The sequence below is a fragment of the Eulemur rufifrons genome, chromosome 28 (genome assembly GCF_041146395.1).
Source record: "Eulemur rufifrons isolate Redbay chromosome 28, OSU_ERuf_1, whole genome shotgun sequence".
In the NCBI taxonomy this organism is placed as follows: Eukaryota; Metazoa; Chordata; class Mammalia; order Primates; family Lemuridae; genus Eulemur; species Eulemur rufifrons.
Genome location: NC_091010.1, coordinates 48,798,622 through 48,819,652, shown reverse-complemented (window position 1 = coordinate 48,819,652; position 21,031 = coordinate 48,798,622). Strand labels below are relative to the sequence as shown.

At 39.3% G+C, this 21,031-nt stretch overlaps 1 protein-coding gene and 1 non-coding gene across 16 annotated transcripts in view; one reads left to right on the top strand and one right to left on the bottom strand.

The window, feature by feature from the left end:
* GBF1 (golgi brefeldin A resistant guanine nucleotide exchange factor 1) overlaps positions 1 to 21,031 on the bottom strand; it is a 128,116-nt gene that overhangs the window by 81,629 nt on the left and 25,456 nt on the right. The gene's annotated exons all lie outside the window — the stretch shown is intronic.
* On the top strand, positions 20,078 to 20,187 carry LOC138376698 (U6 spliceosomal RNA). The gene has a single exon (XR_011231683.1). It is a non-coding gene; the product is annotated as a U6 spliceosomal RNA (small nuclear RNA).

The window sequence follows — 21,031 nt, the reverse complement described above, 5'->3', positions numbered from 1 at the left end:
AGTCATCCTGATAAGCTTTGAAAACAGGGAATGTGAGGAGTGGTTTAATGAATGTTACAACTCAACCTATTATAGACCACAGTACATTACAGGAAGAGAAATAGAAAAAAAAAACCATGCTTTTACATCCCCAAATCTCTCAAGACCAAATCCAGACATACCTGTCATTCACCACACCTGACTATAAAGCCTTATTCAAAGCCTGACTTTGATCAAATGGTTAGGATGCATTTCCAAAGGACACCAGTGTGTATTGCGGTGAGGGGTGGGAGGGGCGGCACACCGGGGAGGTACAGTAGAGACTACAATTTTCTGTTTACTTTGAAAGTGAATTCAAACTTTTTATAAAAGCAACCAATACAGTGTAATAAACACTGAAATGTATTCTGGTTTATAATATTTTAAGGAAATAAAGCATTGAGTAGCAAAAAACAATTTTTCTAAATATCTACCATTCAACATATAAACTGGGAAAACAGTGTCAAGAAATGAAAGAAAGCTAGAATACCAGAAAACTGAGAGAACTGGATACACTAAAACATTAATCATAGTGACTACTATTAGACAAATCATAAAATATACAGACAAAAGAAGTAGAAATTAATGGACTAAAAAAGAGACAGTAAGAAGTTAGAACACGTAGGACCTCAATAGTTTGATGCAGAAGACATCAAAATAAGAAACTACCTTGCCACATAGCAAAGAGATGGGAACACTATAGTTTTAATACCTGTATATAATACCATTGTAAGTAGTAGTAGAGTAACAACTGAAATCAGTTTATATAGCACCTTAAAAGGAATTAGATTTATTAGTATTCCTGATAAGTTAGCACTTACCAGGAATTAGAGTTAACCCCTCCTCTCCAGAAGGTTATTTTGCAAGCAGGAAGATATGCTGGCAATCTGTAAGCAAACTGAGCCTCCTGTATAGTCAGCAAGACCCAGCCCATTGCCTGGTCTAGGAGGACTCTGATGGCAGATGAAACCAGGAATAACACTATCTACTCCCAAGACCCATAGTGTAACTGACACTCTTTTTTTGGCAAGTCAGATTTCAATTCTGTCTAGTCAACTGTATGATCTGTGATCACCATTTGCTGCAAATTTTGGAAGAAAGTGATTCTTTAACGTAAAAGCTCCACATCTTATTTGGTCCAAAAGAGCCACCCAGTTACTTCAGGAGAGAAGCATGCCAGAAGATCCAATAGAAGTAGAAGGAGATTATCAATTTTCCATCTAGTCTCAAAAGCTTTTGAAGCTATAATAAAAACCCAAAAAACAAAAAACAGAAAATGACAAATAAATGGTGAGGATGTGGGAAAATTGGAATACCATGCATTACTGGTAAGAATGTAAAATGGTTCAGCTGCTATAGAAAACTGTTTGGCAGTTCCTCAAAAAGTTACACATAGAATTACCATATGACCCAGCAATTCCACTCCTAGATACATATCCAAAAGAACTGAAAACAAGTACTCAAATACATATACATACATACATGTTCCTAGCAGCACTACTCAAAATAGCCAAAGGGCAGAAACAGTTGAAATATCCATCAACAGATGAATGGCTAAACAAATTGTGGTATACACAGACAAAGGAATATTATTCAGTCATAAAAAGGAAGTACTGATTCATGCTACAGCATGCATAAACCTCAAAAACATTACGCTAAGAAACCAGATATGAAATCATGATTCCATTTATATGAAATATCCAGAATAGGTAAATCCATAGAGACAGAATGCAGATTGGTGGTTGCCAGGGGTTGGGGTAAGAGAAAGTAGGGAGCAACTGCTTAATGAGCACAGGATTTCCTTTTAGGGTAATGAAAATGTTTTGAAACTAGACAGAAGTGGTTATTGTACAACATTGTGAATATACTAAATTGTTCACTTTAAGAGTCTCATGCTCTACAGACTGAGCTAGCTGGGCCCCTCTAAATTGTTCACTTTTAAAATGGTTAATTTTATGTTACATGAATTTCACCTCAATTTTTTCAAAAAAGATTTTGAAAATGAAAGTATAAGATTCTCTTATCTCTAATTTGACTTTATTCTAAAGTGCTTTAACAGGATATAAGCTTCCCATCTGGGAAACCATGAACAAGTTCCAGTTAAAGCCTACGGTGTCCCTTCTGTGGTTTTTGTAGAGAGAAGTTACCTCAGTCCATCGTGCAAAGAAGCACTTTGGATTCTTGCAAAAGTGAAGTATATCTGGTAGTTTTCCACTCACCAAAATTGTCCTGAAGCGCAAATGTCAGTGGGCCATCTCTCTCTGCACTCCCATTAGAGGCTTACTGAACCTTAGCTTCTTCAGCCTGCTATAAACTCCTCCTTGGAGACTTACATTCACTGAGACCTCATGAAGATTTCATATTATACACAGTGAGGAATTTCCTCTTCTTCCATCATAGCTCAATTCAGAGTTCTCTAGAGACACGGCACTTCACTATCTTCTACCCTTATTTTGAATAAGAGATCCTTTCCCAGGCTTTTCTCCTACCTAAGGATGGTTGAAATCTCACCAATAGATAGAATTTTCCAGTAGAAGTGCTTTGAACAGTCATTCTTCACATTGTCCCTTTTGTCTTTCATAGGTTCTTTTAAATTGTGGCAAAAGCATTTTCAGAGTATGAGGTCCATGTCATCTTTGCTCCCATTTATAACCTCATACTCTCCTGATGGAAGGCTTCAGTCATCCATGCCCTTAAAGACACCTGTAATTGATGGCTTATAATTTCTCCTCTGTCCATGATGCCATGAAGATACACAAGATACACAAATTTCCTAAAACTCTTCCTCATTGTTTTACTCATTGCTATTTCCACAGCTTCCTTTCCGAGAAAAGGTCAGGCCCTTCCTGGCCTCAAAGTTAACCAAAGAGGGCAATAGCCACTCACTATCAAAGCATTCCAAAACAGCTTTTATGCTCACAGCTATATATTATATAATAAAAGCATCAGCTGATGCCATTTTGGGCCCAGCCCATCTGTATGCAGATGTTAAAATAAATCTTTAAACCTTCAAAAAAAAAAAGCATTAACTGAGAATCATCCCCTTTCCCATTAATTTAAAAAAAATGGCTCCAATAAAGAGTGGTTGTTAATGGTTAATCAATAAACTGCTTACACTCTGTCAGCTTAAGTTGGAGCACTTTAAAAGTTACGTTTATGGCTCATGCCTGTAATCCTAGCTCTCTGGGAGGCCGAGGCAGGTAGATGGTTTGAGCTCAGGAGTTCGAGACCAGCCTGAGCAAGAGCAAGACCCCGTCTCTACTGAAAAAAGAAATTAGTTGGACAACTAAAAAAAATATATAGAAAAAATTAGCCGGGCATGGTGGTGCATGCCTGTAGTCCCAGCTACTTGGGAGGCTGAAGCAGAAGGATCGCTTGAGCCCGGGAGTTTGAGGTTGCTGTGAGCTAGGCTGACGCCACCGCACCCTAGTCCGGGCAACAGAGCGAGACTCTGTCTCAAAAAAAATAAATAAATGTTACCTTTTAAGATCCAGGTACATTATTTATGACTACTTGTCTAGATAAAATGAACTATATCTTCCTTTAAGATCTGATGGTTTGCACCTCCACAGTTTCCATCACCCTGAGATGATCTTTTAATAGTATCTAGGATCATCAGTAACATACCAGTTTACCTCTTCTCACCTCTCTCCCTCACTCATCTCTCCGGATAGAATATTCAGAGCCAGTAATTGCCATGGATGTCGGATTTTTAATTTTTCCCACTATCTCTCAGCACTGCAGTTCTATGAATCTTCCAATTCCAAGACAGAATTTCAGCCTGTCCAATTAGACCCTGGAATCAAAAAACTCATGTGCTCATTCCCAGATAGTTACCTCCATGCATGACAGAAATAGCCTGGTTGTGTTAGTGTGTATGCCACACGCTCAGCAGGCCTTCCTACTGAACCTGGTATCTAACAACAGGGACCAGTAAACAACCTGAAGTCTGCTGCCAGAGAACAAGGTTGACTAGACAGCCAGTCCAGGATTCTGTGTGATCAGTTCCTTTGGTAGATATAGCAGGAACACAAAGAGAAAAGGGTTTTCCCCATAGAATTGTGTTTAAAATAATAATGTTAATTTGTATTCAGTAAGACAGAAGAGTCTAAGAAAGTTAAATTCACCTCTATCTCTTGTTCCTCTTCTGCAAATGGTCTACCTGAAGGTTAGCTATAGTTCTGCCCTCATCCACATAAAAAGCAAATAAGTTACCTCATCACCTTTTCCCAAACCATAATCACATTTTTAATAGAAGCTTTTACTGTGTAACCTTGAACGTGTGACTTAATCTTTCTGGAGCCTGAGCTTTATCTGTAAAAGGGGGATACTAATAAAGACACAGTCTGTTTTGTGAGTTGTTGTGAAATTTAAATGAAAAAAATATACACAAATTGTCACAGCCAAGTGGTGCCTAAGAAAACATGATGACTAAATGTAATGTAGTATCCTGGATGGGATCCTGGAACAGAAAAAGGCCATTAGGTAAAAACCCAATGGAAATCTGAATAAATTATGGACTTTAATAACTTTAATAACAATATATCAGTATTGGTTCATTAATTGTGACAAATGTACCATACTAATGTCAGATGTTAATAGTAGGGGAAACTGGGTATAGGGTAGATGAGAACTTCTTTACAACTTTTCTATAAATCTAAGTCCACTTTTAAAATAAAAAGGCTATAATGAAAAACTACCTTATAAATTGTAAAGTTCTAGTCAATTGTAAAATATCACATAATTTAGTAGATTTAGTCTTTTATGTAGACTGTTGGTCATTAGGCAGCCATCTTAAGTAGCTCAGATAACAGAGATAGCTTGAAGAGTTAAGTTCTGGTGTGGAAGAGTCTAGCCCCCAGAAACATCCCAGCTGTTTCCTACCAGCTGGTGCCTCATGTCTGACTTTCAGTAGAGTTGATTTTCTTTGTATAATTATTTTTGCCTCTCAACCTATTTCACCAAGATAACAGTTACTTTTGAAAAAGAAGCTCTAAGCAGGTAGGTGCTTTAAAACTGTAAGAAGTGAAATGTAAGGCATGGGTATGACAATTTATTGGGCCCATTTCCTAACTGGCTGAAACGGATCTGATTTCTACTCCCAATTTCAAATGTAGAAACACATAGACACCCAGAGATAGAATTCTGCAAGTGAACCCAACCTCTGCCAACTCCTGCTCTGCCCTGGAAAAAAAAAAAAAAAAAAGAAGAAGAAAGCAAAAGTCCCAGAAGTGCAGGAAATTGTTTCTCAGACGAAAGACAACACTTCCTTTCCCAGAACAATCCATCTCCCACACTGACATCCTGCTCCTGCTATATTTACCCAACCCAAATCTGCCGATGATATACTTCCAGCTGCACTCCTGCCACATGGTCCTGTCACTCAACTGGAGCACTCAGAGGGGAATCTGTCCAGAGGGCAGAGCCTAGAAATCACTACACACTAATCCATGCTTCCTCTACTGCTAGCCTTCAGAGTAAAGTGAGACAAAATACGGCCAGTATTACTCCCTGTTTATTTTGGAAGTGACTGGGGAGACAAGAGGTACTTCATTTTATATAGTTGCTAATTTTGACTGCTCTCATAGTAGCCAGTGGAAGAGCCTGAACAATGAAGAGATTAAAATGGGAGGTTAAAAATAACTGTTAATACTAGCCAGCCAAAAAACATCACTTAATAGCCTCTTGCACCCCAGACCACTAGGATAAGGCTATCAAGTCACCTTATTACAGGGTCCCTTCAGTTCTGGGTAGATGAATCCAAGGATTCAAGGATGAGACCATTTCATTTACCCCACCTCACCCTACCTCATAACACACACTACTGAAAAGGGAAAGCCCAAACACTGGACCGTGTAAAGGTAAATTTTAGAGCTGACTCCCATTTTCCTATTTTAGCAGCTCTGTATTCTTGGTCCTTCTCTCCTACCCCTTCCCCCACCCCACCATCCCAGGTTATTTTCTTCTGCCCTTTTCTGTTCATTCCTCCTTACTTTCTGTCTAGTTGCTCTTCTTTTCGTTCCCTATTTCTCTCTCTCTCTCTTTTTTTTTTTTTTAAATCATGGGCAGGGTTCCCTCAATAAAACATAACTGATAGCTAAGGCTTTCATTAGTAATGGTCATATCATTGGCCTATTCTCCCCAGTAATAACAGCAAAAAACCTGAGATTCAAGAGCATTACTTCTTTTTTTCTCAAAATTTCTGCCTTTTCTTTTCTAAGGAGGCTCAGTCATGCATATTAATCAGATCTTTCAAAGAAATAAAAGAAAAAAGGAAAAATCCAAAGAAATAAGAGGGAAGGAGAGAAAAGGGTGTTAGTAGAGGAGAAGGGGAAAATGTTTTTCTAACCTTTTCTCTCTTAAAGCTCCTGGACAATGGGCATTTCTAAACTTTACAGATTTTTTAAAGATTAATGGAAGTTCTTAATTAGACCAATCAAAGCTTTTAAAATAGATTAGAGAATAAAAGCTGAAATACGAGGATGAAATCATAGCAAATCCCACTTATTGAAAGGAGGGGAAAAGAAAAAAAAAGAAGGGAATCAGCATCACCTGGCTGTTTTCAGGCTGGCTTAGAGGAGAAGTATTTATGCTGTTGGTTGAGTGGAGAACAAATTCCACTGGGTAGTCTTGCCACATTCTAGGAAATTACCAAGCCCCCAGTCAACCCTCATTGAGCCAAACTTTTTTCCAATTTTCAAAACTCTTTTAGATATATATTTTTTAAAACAGCATCAACAAATCCATAAAGAAATATAGACTTTTAGGACATGCAGTTGTGTTTCTTATAGGAAAAGAAACTAACACAAGTAAGCTAGCAAGATAGTTTGTGTCCACACCTAAGAACAAGTTCTTTTTTGGTGGGGGGGGCGGGGAGACTATAGAAAAGGTAAAAGGAACAAGTCCTTTAAGAACAATTATATTAAGCAACCACTCAAAATTCACCATCACTGCGACCTGAAATTGGTTCAGGTAAGAATCATCAATGTATACCTTTGAGAGGGAAAGTTTAAAGATGAATATGATCTTCAAATGTTTCCCCACTAACTGTTTATTAGTTGCAAGGTGAAAATTGTATCTACATAGTAAAGAAGCCAGATAACATTTGACCAGGTGATCAAAATTAGTATCACCAGTGATTGGCACCTGCAGATGTGAGACCCTGAGAAGGCTACTATATCAGTAGTGGCATACAGATTCACACCAGGCACTCATAACCTGAATCTAATCATGAGGAAGTATCAGATAAACCCAAAATGAGTAACACTCTCAAAGGAAAGAAATTAGGGTGACTACGGTCCATGATAATGTATTATTGTATATTTCCAAACAACTAGAAGATTTGAAATGTTCCCAACACAAAGAAATGATAAATGTTTGAGGTGATGGATATCCTAAATACCCTGATGTAATCATTACATATTGTATGCATGTGTCAAAATATCACATGGACCCCAGAAATATGCACAATTATTATTATGATTTTTTTAGAGGTAAGGTCTCACTCTGTCACCCAGACTGGATCTGCAGTGGCCTGATCATAGCTCACCGCAGCCTCAAACTCCTGGGCTCAAGTGATCCTGCTGCCTAGCCTCCTGAGTAGCTAGGACTACAGGCATGTGCCCTCATGACTGGCTAATTGTTTTATTTTATTTGTAAAGATGGAATTTCATTATGTTGCCCAGGCTAGTCTTGAACTCCTGGCCTCAAGTGATATTCCCACCTCAGCCTCCCAAAGTGCTCCCAAAGTGGCTTGAGCCACTGTACAATTATTATTGAGCCTATATGATTATTATATAGTGAAAGAAAGAAGGGGGGGAGAGTGAGAGTGATAGAGTGAGACAAAGGAAGAAAAAGAGAAAGAGCAAGTGTACTGGCCTATAGTTAATATAAAAAAATGGTCCTGGCACTCTGGGAGGCCAAGGTGGGAGGATCGCTCGAGGTCAGGAGTTCGAGACCAGCCTGAGCAAGAGCGAGACCCCCATCTCTACTAAAACATAGAAAGAAATTAACCAGACAACTAAAAATATATAGAAAAAATTAGCCAGGCATGGTGGCACATGCCTGTAGTCCCAGCTACTCGGGAGGCTGAGGCAGGAGGATTTCTTGAGCCCAGGAGTTTGAGGTTCCTGTGAGCTAGGCTGATGCCACGGCACTCTAGCCCAGGCAACAGAGTGAGACTCTGTCTCAAAAAAAACAAAAAAAAGAAAGAAAAGAAAATAGATTAAAGGACACTAAAGAAACTTGACAACTAAATGCAATATGTGCTCCTTGGCTAAAGGGAAAAAAACCAGACACTAAAAGTGTATTGACAAAATTATAATGTGAATAGTAAATTATTATATCGATGTTAAATTTCTTGAATTTGATAACTGTACTCAGATTAAGTAAGAGCATATCCTTGTTCTTACAAAATATATACTGGAATATTAAGAGATAAAAGGTCATGATGTATATAACCTACTCTCAAATGATTTAGAAAAAATAATTTTATATACATACATACGTGTGTGTGTGTGTGTGTGTGTGTGTGTGTAGTGAGAAAGAAAATAATAAAAACAAGTAGCAAAGGGTATAGGGGAAACCTCTGTATTATTATTCTTGCAACTTTTTTGTAAGTTGAAATTATTTCAAAATAAAAATTCAAAAAAATTCATCATCAGTTGATCTGATTAAATGTCCTGACATCAATTAGGTAAAAGGGGAAATAGGGATGAACTCACATTCTAGATAGCTGTAAGACAATCTCTGGTAGCCAGCTTTCTCCTTCTCTTTGGAGCTTTTGGAGGAAGAATATTACCAACATAAATATTTCCCACTCTTTACCTTCCTTTACTGCATGCTCACAACCAGTTTTGTTGACTGTTGAGCCTGCAGCCTACCTAGGACCACTTAGGATCCTGGCAACATCTCCCATTCCCTAAATAAAAAAACAGTTCTACCAAAGGCAACTACTGCCCATTTTTTTCTTTATAAGAACCTAGAGAACAGAATGAGTCTTTAAAACCCCTGAAATGAGACTGATTGAGATGCTAATCTTGGGCTCACTAGGGAGGATTAATGAGTCCTATTTGGATTCTGACAACAGAAGTCCATTTTCCCTTGACTACTTTCCCTACAATGCCTCTGTCCAGGTGGGCTGAACCAAGAACTTCTCTTCCTGGGCCAGAGGAAACCAGGATCCTCTGCCAGAGTCAACAGGCTCTGGTCACAAAAAGTACTTGGCTATAGTGGGTATTAATAATGTACCTTGGATGTAGACTCATCCCAGAAAAAAAAAAAAAAAAAAAAGAGGCAAAGGAGAAATTTAAATTCAGAATACAATAAGCTATCAAGCAAATGATGGGTGACAGGTCTTTTTGTGCAATACATCCACTCCAATCTTCTCTTTTAGAAAAATCTTAATTACTGTTTAAGGGCTTCACTGCCTTGCTACCTGTTTCTGTCCTTGAAAATCCTAGGAATACTATTCCTAAGGAAGGGAATTAGAGAATAAGGGAATAAGAGACGAGACATTCTCTCTGAGGTCCTAAGGAAGGGGACGTTCCGAGGTCCCAAGGTTCCCAAGGGCTACTTCTAAGTGCTTTCTCTGGGATTCAAAAAACAAATATATGATGGAATGTTCCACTGATTATGAAGCCAAATCCTATCCAAAGTTCCAAAGGCTTTGGTGCCGTTTTCCTCACGAGACCCTTGGGCTAAGGACAGTAGGTTGCTACTAAAAACCTTTTATGTTATTTTTGAATTGGGACTATTAGACCCTGGCTGAAGAAAAGAGCATTCCTTATTCTTTTAGCACCTTAACTAAACAGCTACTAAAATCTTTGTACCGTGCTCCTAGACTTCAAAATCCTAACAATCCAAGCCAGAGAGGACCCAAATTCAAGAACTTTATTACATTCCCTTCTCACTACTGCACTTGACTAATCTAAAAATAAATAAAATTTAAAAAATAAGATAAAATAAAAGAATTTTATTACAAAAGAATCGGCCATTAATATCTTATGCTATGGTACAATTACAGTCAGTTAAGTTCTAAGATACAGAGGACTAATCACCCCTAAGACATCCAAGGCCCTAAAACAGCTAATGAAGCTGCCACGCAAATAGTATTTCCATACTCACTGCCAGGCAGTCAGTGCTAGGGCAGAGGGTGGGGGTGGGATGAACAATGTGGACAGCACCACTGCTATCTATTCTTCTGACCAGCAATCCAGGGCATACAACAGTTTCCCGAGGTCACATGTGGAAGCTGGGCAGACTTCAAACCAGTACCCAGTTGTCCACTCAAATTCCAGAGCTTCTCAAATCACCAGCCCGCTAGACCATAAACTTTATGAAAACAGGAACTGTGTCAGTCTCCTTGAAAACTAGGTTCCTAATAGTTCAGTTTCTGACACATAGTTAAGTACTCAAGAAATATTTGTTGACTGAATATATAAATGAACTTCCACTAAGAGAAAAGTTACTGGAGAAAATGCTGTTTTGAAGTCTTTCCAGTATAAATGATTCCCTCCTTGACCCACCAAAAGGACTCAAAATCATGGCCATGTCTAACATGATGTGTCTAAACAATCAGTTTAACATCACATGAAAATGATAAAGTACAAGGTGAAAAATGACTAGTCAGTCATAATTACACCTACAATCCTTATTTCCTTGGGGAAGAATACTTAACACATTAACTGCCATGTGAGTTGTATTTAAGCTAGTTTTGAGCTTAGGGCCTCATGATGCCTAAGTAACTGCAGTTGGCTTGTGAAAATCTTACTTCTTGATGTTCTTATTGTTACAGTTAATATTGACAATTTAATTGCATATAATTCATGCACAGAAAACAATAAAAATAACAAATTTTTCATTAAATTAGAAAGGATTGTTTTGTTTTCAAAGTTTTTATTTTCTTTTCATAATAAAACACCATTGCCCCAGGGAAAAATAGTTTTTTCTAGTGTAGCAGTTAATGTGTTAATCTAATATTCTCCAGGATTATAATGACTCAAATGGACTCAAATTAACCTCTGCCTAGCAAAAGCTGATTCATCCAGAAAGAACCATCTAAATAGAACTATTTTACTGAAACCAAAGTTGATAGGGATGAATAGTCCACTGGCTCCCAAAAGTCACAGGGGCAAAGGCACCCCACAGAGTCCTTCACAGAATCCCAAGAATATGGTAAAAGGGGCACCCTGACTCAACACCCCTTTGAGTTGCCCAAGAAATAACAGTGCAGAGAGACAAATTCAAACCAGTGCGGGAACAGGAGTAAATCACAAGCTCTCTTCTAGACCTTTCAAACTTTTTTGACCATGACTTATAGAAAGAAATACAATTTATACTGCAACCCAGAACATATACATTTCTAACTGAACACAAGTTTCACGACACAATACTTATCCTTCTTACGTGTGCTACGCTGATACTTTCTATTCTACTCCTTTTTTCCCCCTTAATGCTGGTTTCTTTACCAGAAAGCAAGGAAGTGCTCAAAGGGGTCATGTAAAACAAACAAAGGAACCAGTTTGAAGGAAATCTCACTGGCCAAACTTGGAACGATCTGAGAACCAAAAACAATAATGACTGTAATTAATTGTAAAACACTGAATAATTAAATATTTACAAGTCTTTAAAAAAGGGGGCAGGGAACCCACCTTTGCCACCACTAATGTCATTATTAACACTAACTTCTTACTCTGAAAATTGACAATTAAAGGAAAAGAATTAAGCATTTATCCTGACTTTTTAGGAGAAACTGTGGTTTATCCTCCAGTTTATGGGGGAAAGCAGTTCTTTACAGAGAATGCCAACTAATAAATGTAGAAAGAATGACAGAAATACAAAAATCATCATTCTGTGACCCTCAGTGAAATAAATGATTCAGGCAAAGATTCATCAGTGGATGACTATTAGGTAAAAGGATATCAGAGAGCAGGATATTCACAAGGTACCAAATTATTACTTCATAGATTACTTAACTAATTACAAAGAGAAAAATTACACATTATCTTACAATGAGGAGAATGGCAGTCACCACCAGAAGCAAATAACCAAACTTAACATCACCAGTTGCAGGACAACCTGTGCCTCCTGAGCCTCCTGTGGTGATATAACATGAAGAACACAGTATCGTCTATGAAGTATTCTTGCCAAAAATATTTAACCTGAATCCAACAAAGACTTTAATCCTAACTTCTAGTATATAGAAAATATATGGGATACAGGAACAAGTTAAATGATACCACAAAAAACCCAGAATGTAGAACACTCTAAAGATAAATGAACTGATCTACTCAAAAAGTCAATACCAAGAAAAGAAAAGGGATACAGAAAATTGTATTAGATTCAAAAAGTCCAAAGAGACATAACTACCTAATGAAATGGGAATTTTGCTTTATAAAACTAACTATAGCTATAAAAGATAGTTTGGGGCCAGGCCTGATAGCTCGAGTCTGTAGTCTCAGCTACTTGGGAGGCTGAGGCAGGAGAATGACTTCAGCCCAGGAGTTTGAGTCCAGCCTGGACAATATAGCAGACTCCATCTCTAAAGAAATATTTTTTTTTAATTAAGAAAAAAAAAGACAGTTTGGAGAAAAATGGGAAATTTTTAATATGGACTGGATATTAGCTAATATTGGCAAACTATTGCTGAGTTTGTTTGTTTGTTTGTTTGTTTCTTTTTTGAGATAGAGTCTCACTCTGTTGCCCAGGCTACAGTGCCATGGCATCAGCCTAGCTCACAGCAACCTCAAACTCCTGGGCTCAAGCAATCCTCCTGCCTCAGCCTCCCGAGTAGCTGGGACCATAGGTGCACACCACCATGCCCGGCTAATTTTTTTTTTTCTATTTTTAGTTGCCCAGCTAATGTTTTCCTATTTTTAGTAGAGATGGGGTTCTCGCTTTTGCTCTGGCTGGTCTGGAACTCCTGACCTCAAGCGATCCTCCTGCCTCGGCCTCTCAGAGTGCTAGGATTACAGGCGTGAGTCACTGTGCCAGGCCCAGTTAAGTTTCTTAGATGTGATAATGGTACTATGATTATGCAGGAGAATGTCCTTATTTAGGATGCATGCTTAAGTATTTAGGGGTGAAATGTCAACATGTCTACAACTTATTTTCAAATGGCTCATGAAAAAAATAATACACATATATGGATAAAGCAAATATGGCTAAATGTTAATAATTTTTACTCTATCTGGGATGTAGGTGTTCATTATGGTATTCTTTCCATTTTTGCTAGGTTTAAAATTGTTCATAATAAAAATTGGAGTAAAAGTGCAATGCAACTTATTAAAACGGTATGTTAATAATTCACTAATGGAAAGCAACCTGATCTGAAAAATACCACACTAGCCCACAGTAGGGCAATCATAATACCATCTCTTTAACCAATTTGGTACCATTTTCTTAAACCTGTTGTTTGTCCAAAGAGAAGAATGAAACTTCACAAAAAAAACTCATTTGGAATGAGGCTTTCTTATTCTACAACCTCTTGTCAAGAGTCCCCAGGTTTTAGATTTTTTTCTGACAATTAATAACATACTTTACTTGAAAATCAAAAATAATCACTGGAAAAATTCCCACCAGAGTCAAGGAAGACTGATTTATCTCTCTACTTTTAGAGGATTTTTCCCAATTCAGGGCCAATCCCAGATAACATTGAAGTGCTTTTGATCCTGTTCCTCCCCAATTAATGTACCCAACTACTCTTAGCCTCCAGTTCCCAAGCTGCTTTCCAGGACACCTGGAAGCAAGCTGCATGGCTGACTGCTGAAAATCTCCAGCTCCCACACTACATCTGGCCCTGCCTTTCCACCAAATCAAATGCCAATTTATTTCCCTCTGATGTACAGTCTATCAGGCCACTTCCTGGATGCCCCCACTTCACACAGGGCCAGAAATTCAAGGCAATAATGTGAGTTCCACAAATGGGCAAGTAATTGCTCAATAAGCGTGGAACAAGGAAAGGTCAGTTATGATTTGTGCACATGTGGCAGCCCTTCACAATTCAATCTACAGTGGTAACAGTGGTAACAGAAGGCTGGTGTTACAGCAGAGATATGCCATGAGAAACCAGCCAACAGGCAGCCAGGAGTGCTTGTCCATCTAAGTCCTTCAGGATTTCCAAAGAAAGGAAAGGAACAAAGGCCCCAAAACTGGTTAGGAGCATATTAGCTCCTCATTTCCTGAAGCAAAACTGAGAGCCTAAGGTAGTCACTGCTCTCCATCTATCACCTTTTGAGGTGATCTGAGTTGAAATGATCTCATCTCCATTTCGCTCGTTAGCCGACTTTGTCTTACTGGGTACCAGGGGAGAAAAGACAAATGCACTCACCCTTTCCATAAACATATCCAATTATCATTTCAGCAATTGAGGTGATCAATTAAGCATCTGTGAGCAAGGCTGAGACAAACTCTTCACTATTGCTCCTAATCAAAACTACACATTGAATTTCAAGCATTTGGCTTCTTCTGAAACCCTTTTGGCACTTGTCCTGAGTGTGAGTGGGTGGAAAAGAAGAAAGGGACTCTGCCTGCTTCCTTGTCCAAAACAAAACAGCAGCTGGCTTTCTCTCTTTTTACTCATCTGACTGCTGTCATGGCCAGTTGGCATATACCCAGAGAGAAGTTTCAGGTCTCAAGAGGTGGCTGTGCTAAAGAAGAAAAAGGCAATGAGAACAATACCAGCAACTTTGACACCCACCACAGACCACACTGTTAGACTGCCCCCTAATCTCTACTAGAAAGAAATTAGTTTCCTTTGCCTATGTTTCTGAGAGCTAAACTATTAAGAATGTTATTTCCTCTTTTTTTACAACCCCTTTTATGATACCTGTAGTGGAAAATGTACCCTTCCACCAGCCAGCAAACTAGTTCTGATGGCTAAGTGTGTCTGGGTATTAGGAAGAGAAAAAGGAAGAGCTGAACCCATGAAAAGCTAGACCAGGAAGTGCTGTTTCTTCCCAAGAAAGTCTTCATTTTCTTTTCCTTTTTTTTTTTAAAGTCTCATTGCATCACCCAGGCTAGTCACAAACTACTGGGCTCAAGCAATCCTCCTACCTTAGCCTCCTGAGTAACTGGGACTCATTTTAAAAAATTTTTTTTTAGAGATAGGGGTCTCCATATGTTTCCCAGGCTGGTCTCGAACTCCTGGCCTCAAGTGATCATCCCGCCTTGGCCTCCCAAGTAGCTGGGATTATAGGCATAAACCACCAAGCTCAGTAAGTCTTCATTTTTACGTGCACGCATGTGTGTGTCCATCCCCAGGGAGGCCTTACCCCCTTCTCTCAAGTCTTCATTTTCTTTTTTTTTTTTTTTTCTTTTTTTTAATTTTAAATTTTTTTTTTGAGACAGAGTCTCACTCTGTTGCCCAGGCTAGAGTGAGTGCCGTGGCATCAGCCTAGCTCACAGCAACCTCAAACTCCTGAGCTCAAGTGATCCTCCTGTCTCAGCCTCCCGAGTAGCTGGGACTACAGGCATGCACCACCATGCCCGGCTAATTTTTTCTATATATATATTTTTAGCTGTCCATATAATATCTTTCTATTTTTAGTAGAGATGGGGTCTCGCTCTTGCTCAGGCTGGTCTCGAACTCCTGAGTTCAAACGATCCGCCCACCTCGGCCTCCCAGAGTGCTAGGATTACAGGCGTGAGCCACCGCGCCCAGCCTCAAGTCTTCATTTTCTAATCTCAAATATAAACAAAAGTTTGGAAGAACTTCTTGCTTTAGAAGTGTCAGGTGAAGAGGGTTCAGAGATCGACTGAGGAAGGCCCCAGTAAAAAGAATTGACAAAGTAAAGTCATCAAAATACATGCCTCTCAGAGACACCTTATTGATATGAATATTCCCTGAGGGAAAAAAAGATTTATGGTACCTTTATTTTCTCTAACCGTGCTAAAAATGCTCACAAGTCTGGGGCCACTCAAATTACTGAGATTCTAAGGTGCAAAGTTAGTCTGACTCAAATACAAATTCGAATGTATTACTCAACAATCTCCAAACTAATATAGTCTTTTATTATGAACCAAGAAAGTAAAAAAGGGCACAGGAAATAGATACTTACATAAATTTGCCTCAACCTTGCCTCTGCCAACACTCAGCCCTTTACATGAATTTGTCTGCCAAATTTTATCATACTTGGTTCTTTTAGTCTCCACTTAGCCCTTAAACAATGCACAAGCTCAATCCAAGTGGGACAAAGCTAAGGACTCATTCAACCGTCTTCTCATGCTGATTTATGATATATTACTTACTGTACTACTCCCCAAACTATAGACCTCTGTAGAAAAAATAAAAGTTTGTATTCAATCAATATGGAAGACTCAGTATAACTCTAGCAAATTTTTTTTCATATAATATACTCTTATTCAATGTTTTTCTGACAGTGACTACTAAAATCTCTTTTTCCCTACACCTCCCATCTTCCAAATGAAACAGATTAAACTTGAGGTACGAGGAATTCTATGCCTAGGTAGAAACAGTTTCATTTCTACCTAGGCAGCTATTTCTAAGAGGCCTAAGCCAGACAGGTGTTAAGTCATAGTTCCTCCCAGGTTGGCTTCCAGACTTTGTTTTTTTTTTTTTTTTTTTTGAGACAGAGTCTCACTCTGTTGCCCAGGCTAGAGTGAGTGCCGTGGCGTCAGCCTAGCTCACAGCAACCTCAAACTCCTGAGCTTAAGCGATCCTCCTGTCTCAGCCTCCCGAGTAGCTGGGACTACAGGCATGCACCACCATGCCCGGCTAATTTTTTCTATATATATTTTTAGCTGTCCATATAATTTCTTTCTATTCTTAGTAGAGATGGGGTCTCGCTCTTGCTCAGGCTGGTCTCGAACTCCTGAGCTCAAACGATCCACCCACCTCGGCCTCCCAGAGTGCTAGGATTACAGGCGTGAGCCACCGCGCCCGGCCCAGACTTTGTTTAAATGTTCTCTGCAAACCTCTGGAGGTTAGATGGACTCAAACCTCCCAGCTCAAACTGAATTCACAAAGCTTGAGACAGACAGTACCCTACAGGTGTGTTTGTCCAGGATAAACTATATTTAAATAAACTTCTGACACATCCACTTTCTCCTGGCACCTGCTTCTCCCTCTTAAACTCAAGCACACCATATCTTGCTGTCCCAGTAAGCTCAGTAAAGAAATAGCCTATCCCTCAAAATACTCTATGCAACCCACCAATGTCTTTGGGAATATCTAAACTCTGTCCATAATAGCTTTACATGAGAAAGCCAAACAAGCAAATGTATAAGCTATCATTTTTGTTCACTTCTTTGGCTTATTTGTTATGCAAAGGAAAGGGCAGGAATAAGAAAAGATGGCAGATTGTTCTCACTCATTGTCATCTATTCCATGCCAGATAGGGACCACATAGCATAGAGTAAAGGCCACAAAGGTTAGTTGTGGAATGGTCAGCTAGAGTCACTAGTCTTAAAAAACCAGTAGCTATGAAGTTTGCCTGTTTTTTGTTTGTTTATTTGTTCATTGTTGTTGTTTACCATTATAGACCCAATACCTAAGTGCCTAAAGAAAATGCCTGGCACATAGCAGATATGCAATCAGTATTGGTCAGAAGCAACTAAATAACCCAGGCCCAGAAGGAATTCAAATCTTGGGGAATCCCTGAAAGAAAGGGTCCAAGAAGCTAGAACAGCTCCATAGTTAATACAGATGCTTATACAGGGCGTCAGGATCACCTTAGTCTTATGCTGAGCACCCCCAATCCTGACAATCAAAACTGCACATTGGGTCCTTAGAACTAAAAAGGCCTGGGGGAGTAAATCTCTGAAGGCAAACTTCCCACTACCCCTACCCCCTGACACACACACGCTAAGATGGCTTCCTCAAGCCTTGGCCCTGAAGGCTTTAAAGTCATTAAGAGGTAATCTCATATGAGAAGATTTTGGTGACACTTTTAGACTATTCCTCTCTTTCTGCTTTAAACCAAAAATTTTCTGGAAAAGAATCTCTTTATAATTATCTAAGTTTATGGACAAAGAAAGACTAAATCTAGAGGCAAATGGCCACAACCAAACAACCACAAATCACAACCACCTATAGCTCTTTCCATAAAACTATATTGGATAAAGGATACTAAGGCTTGCAAGGACTTATCTAGTCTGGGAACAAAGAGATCAAAGCCCACAGACCATGTTGGCTAGAAGCATTCTTCTAAACTGTCTACTCTTGTTAGACCTAACACTAAAAAGTATTAAGTATCCTGATATTTCACTTTCCCTTCTATACCCCTGTCCCATGCCACAGATCCTACCACAGGGTCTAGCTATGAGATTGAAGATAACTAAAATATGCACAAATCCCACAAGATTGATAGAAGGATAAAAGAAAATGTGTCTTTGGATTCTAAACCCATGGCAGGGCTTGGACAGGTGTAAGGGAGAGGCAATGGCCCTTCTGCCCCTAAGGCCAGGACACCCAGCCCTGCAGGCAGCACAGAGTTAACTACCCACCGCTTTGAGAAGCACAAAGGTACATCACTGCAACATGCCTAACATTTACATTGCCTCTCTCTGCTCATTAAACAGGTTTTGGTTAAATAATGAACAAACTGTATTACAGACTCCGATGAGAATTCCAAAATTATAAATCAACTGGGAAAGCCCAAAGGGGCAGACAGACAGGGAGGGGGGAGAAGGATAATATTGACTAATATAAAGGGCGCAGCTTGACAGTGGATATTCCTGCCACACCTGATCAAATACACTCTGTGGGGGGAGGGGAAAGAGAGCAAGAGAGGAGAGATGGGACAAGACAGACTGAAATTTGCATCCGGAAAAGATTAAAACGGATTCTTTGGGGATAGAGAAAATACATAATATATATTACTATAAATGCAAAACTGTACTAAAAGCTAACTCAAATGTCAAAGATTACAGCTTGAATAAATTTAAATATAAAAGCCATGTGCTTCCTTGAGTTAATGAGAGAGACACATTATAAAAGGACAAACTGGGCCAGGAGGCTGAACACAGCCTTATGCTGCCTTTGCTGGGCAATGGGTCCAAAGCATAGCAGTGACTACAGTCAGACTTCCCTCCATAGCTTTGAACCCTGAGAAAAAAACTGGTGAATCCATCACTTTTGCAGCCTACATTGGCTTTTTTAAAAAATTGAAGGCTGGGTGTGGTGCCTTATGTCTGTAATCCCAGCACTTTGGGAGGCCGAGGCAAGAGGATCACTTGAAGCCAGAAACTCAAGACCAACCTGAGTAATATATCAACACCCCATCTCTACAAAAAATTAAAAAATTAGCCAGGTGTGGTGGCACACCCCTATAGTCCCAGTTACTCAGGAGGCTGAGGCAGAAGGATCACTTAAGCCCAGAAGTTTGTGGTTGCAATGAGCTATGTGGACACTGCTGCACTCTAGCCCGGGCAACCGAGCAAGACCAAATAAATCACCAAATAAATAAATAATGAAAAAATAATTTACATACCATAAAATTTACACTTTCAAAACGCACAATTCAATGGTTTCTTGTATATTCACAAAGTTGTGTAACCATCACTACTATCTAATTCCAGAACATTTTCATCACTCCAAAAAGAAGCCGTGTACTCTCTTTAGCAGTCACTCCCCATTGGCCCTCCCAGTCCCTGGCAACTGTGCATCTGCTTTAACTCCTTTAGAATAATCTCCTAAAAGGATTCCTAAGAGGAAGTAAAGCCAAATGAGGGCGAGCAGTCAAGTTTCTCTCACTGGTGGTAAGCTAAAGCTTTACCCAAAGTAACAAATATGCAAACTTTGCTCTTAGACACCCTTTCTCTTCCAAGTGCAGCCCTCTCCCTCTCTTCAGATTTGGTATTAGAATATCCTGTTACTCTAAATGCTACCAAGCATGTAGTCATCATGTAATCTGAGCAAATACTGACTGCAAATGTGGGCCAAAGACATATACGTGAGAATAACTGGTATGAACTGAACCAACCTTACTGGAAACAATGGACTTATTTCCTCCACAATGAATAGATAATACTCCTGGAGGAGTAAGTAGTGCTTATATACGTAGAAGATCCTGTAACTGTTTACAAGAAAAGAAAAAGAGTGCTCGCTTCGGCAGCACATATACTAAAATTGGAACGATACAGAGAAGATTAGCATGGCCCCTGTGCAAGGATGACACACAAAAAAAAAAAAAAGAAAAAGAAATCATTTTGGTTTAATGACAATGTCCAATGAACCACTCATTTCCAACAGTGATAGTCTTACCAACCAAGCCAGCAGACAGCCTAGAAAACCGCAACAGGAAGCCTTTGCAAAAAGGGACCATGCCCAAGTCAATTTCATGAGTTAAACTGGGTAGAAGTCCTAGAATTCCTGTCATCCCTCCTCCAATCTAAGTGGTATGCCATAACTGGTTACATACATGGGCACAGTCCCTTCAGTTTCTCTCTCCAAGTTCAAAAACCTTTCCCAGCCTCTTACCATTAACAAGCTTCCAGAAAAGCAGTCCTCCTGACACTGCCAATCAGAAAAATCTGTTTGTTTCAGTAAAAGAAACAAGAAATTGGTCATGGATTGCAAAGTCCAGGACCACAGGGGCAGCTGACCCATAAACCTGCTCCTGGGAGCCAGCACTGTGTGGGGGGTCAGAATAAATCTGAACACCATGAAATGCTCTATTTGGGGTCCACTCTGTCATTTTCTCAGGCAGGTAATATGCTACAACCCAAGAACAATGGAACAACCTTGGCACCATTTCAGCATCTGCCACAGCTGTTGGCCTTGAAAAACACTACTACCTTTCTCCTCACTCCAGGGGAAGGTTAGCAACACCCAGCTATATTCCTAGTTTTACTGACAGAACTGACTCTTCAACACATTCTGGTTTTATTAGTTCCAAGCAGCATATAATCTGGTTGGATTCCTAACCTAAGGATATAAGAAAATTAGGCAGCAGACTCAACTTTGCTAGCTCTTAAATGATATAGAGACTGCAATTCCTGGACCGTATTACTGACCACAGGTAGGGTCTCTGAGATGAAATCTTGGGACATG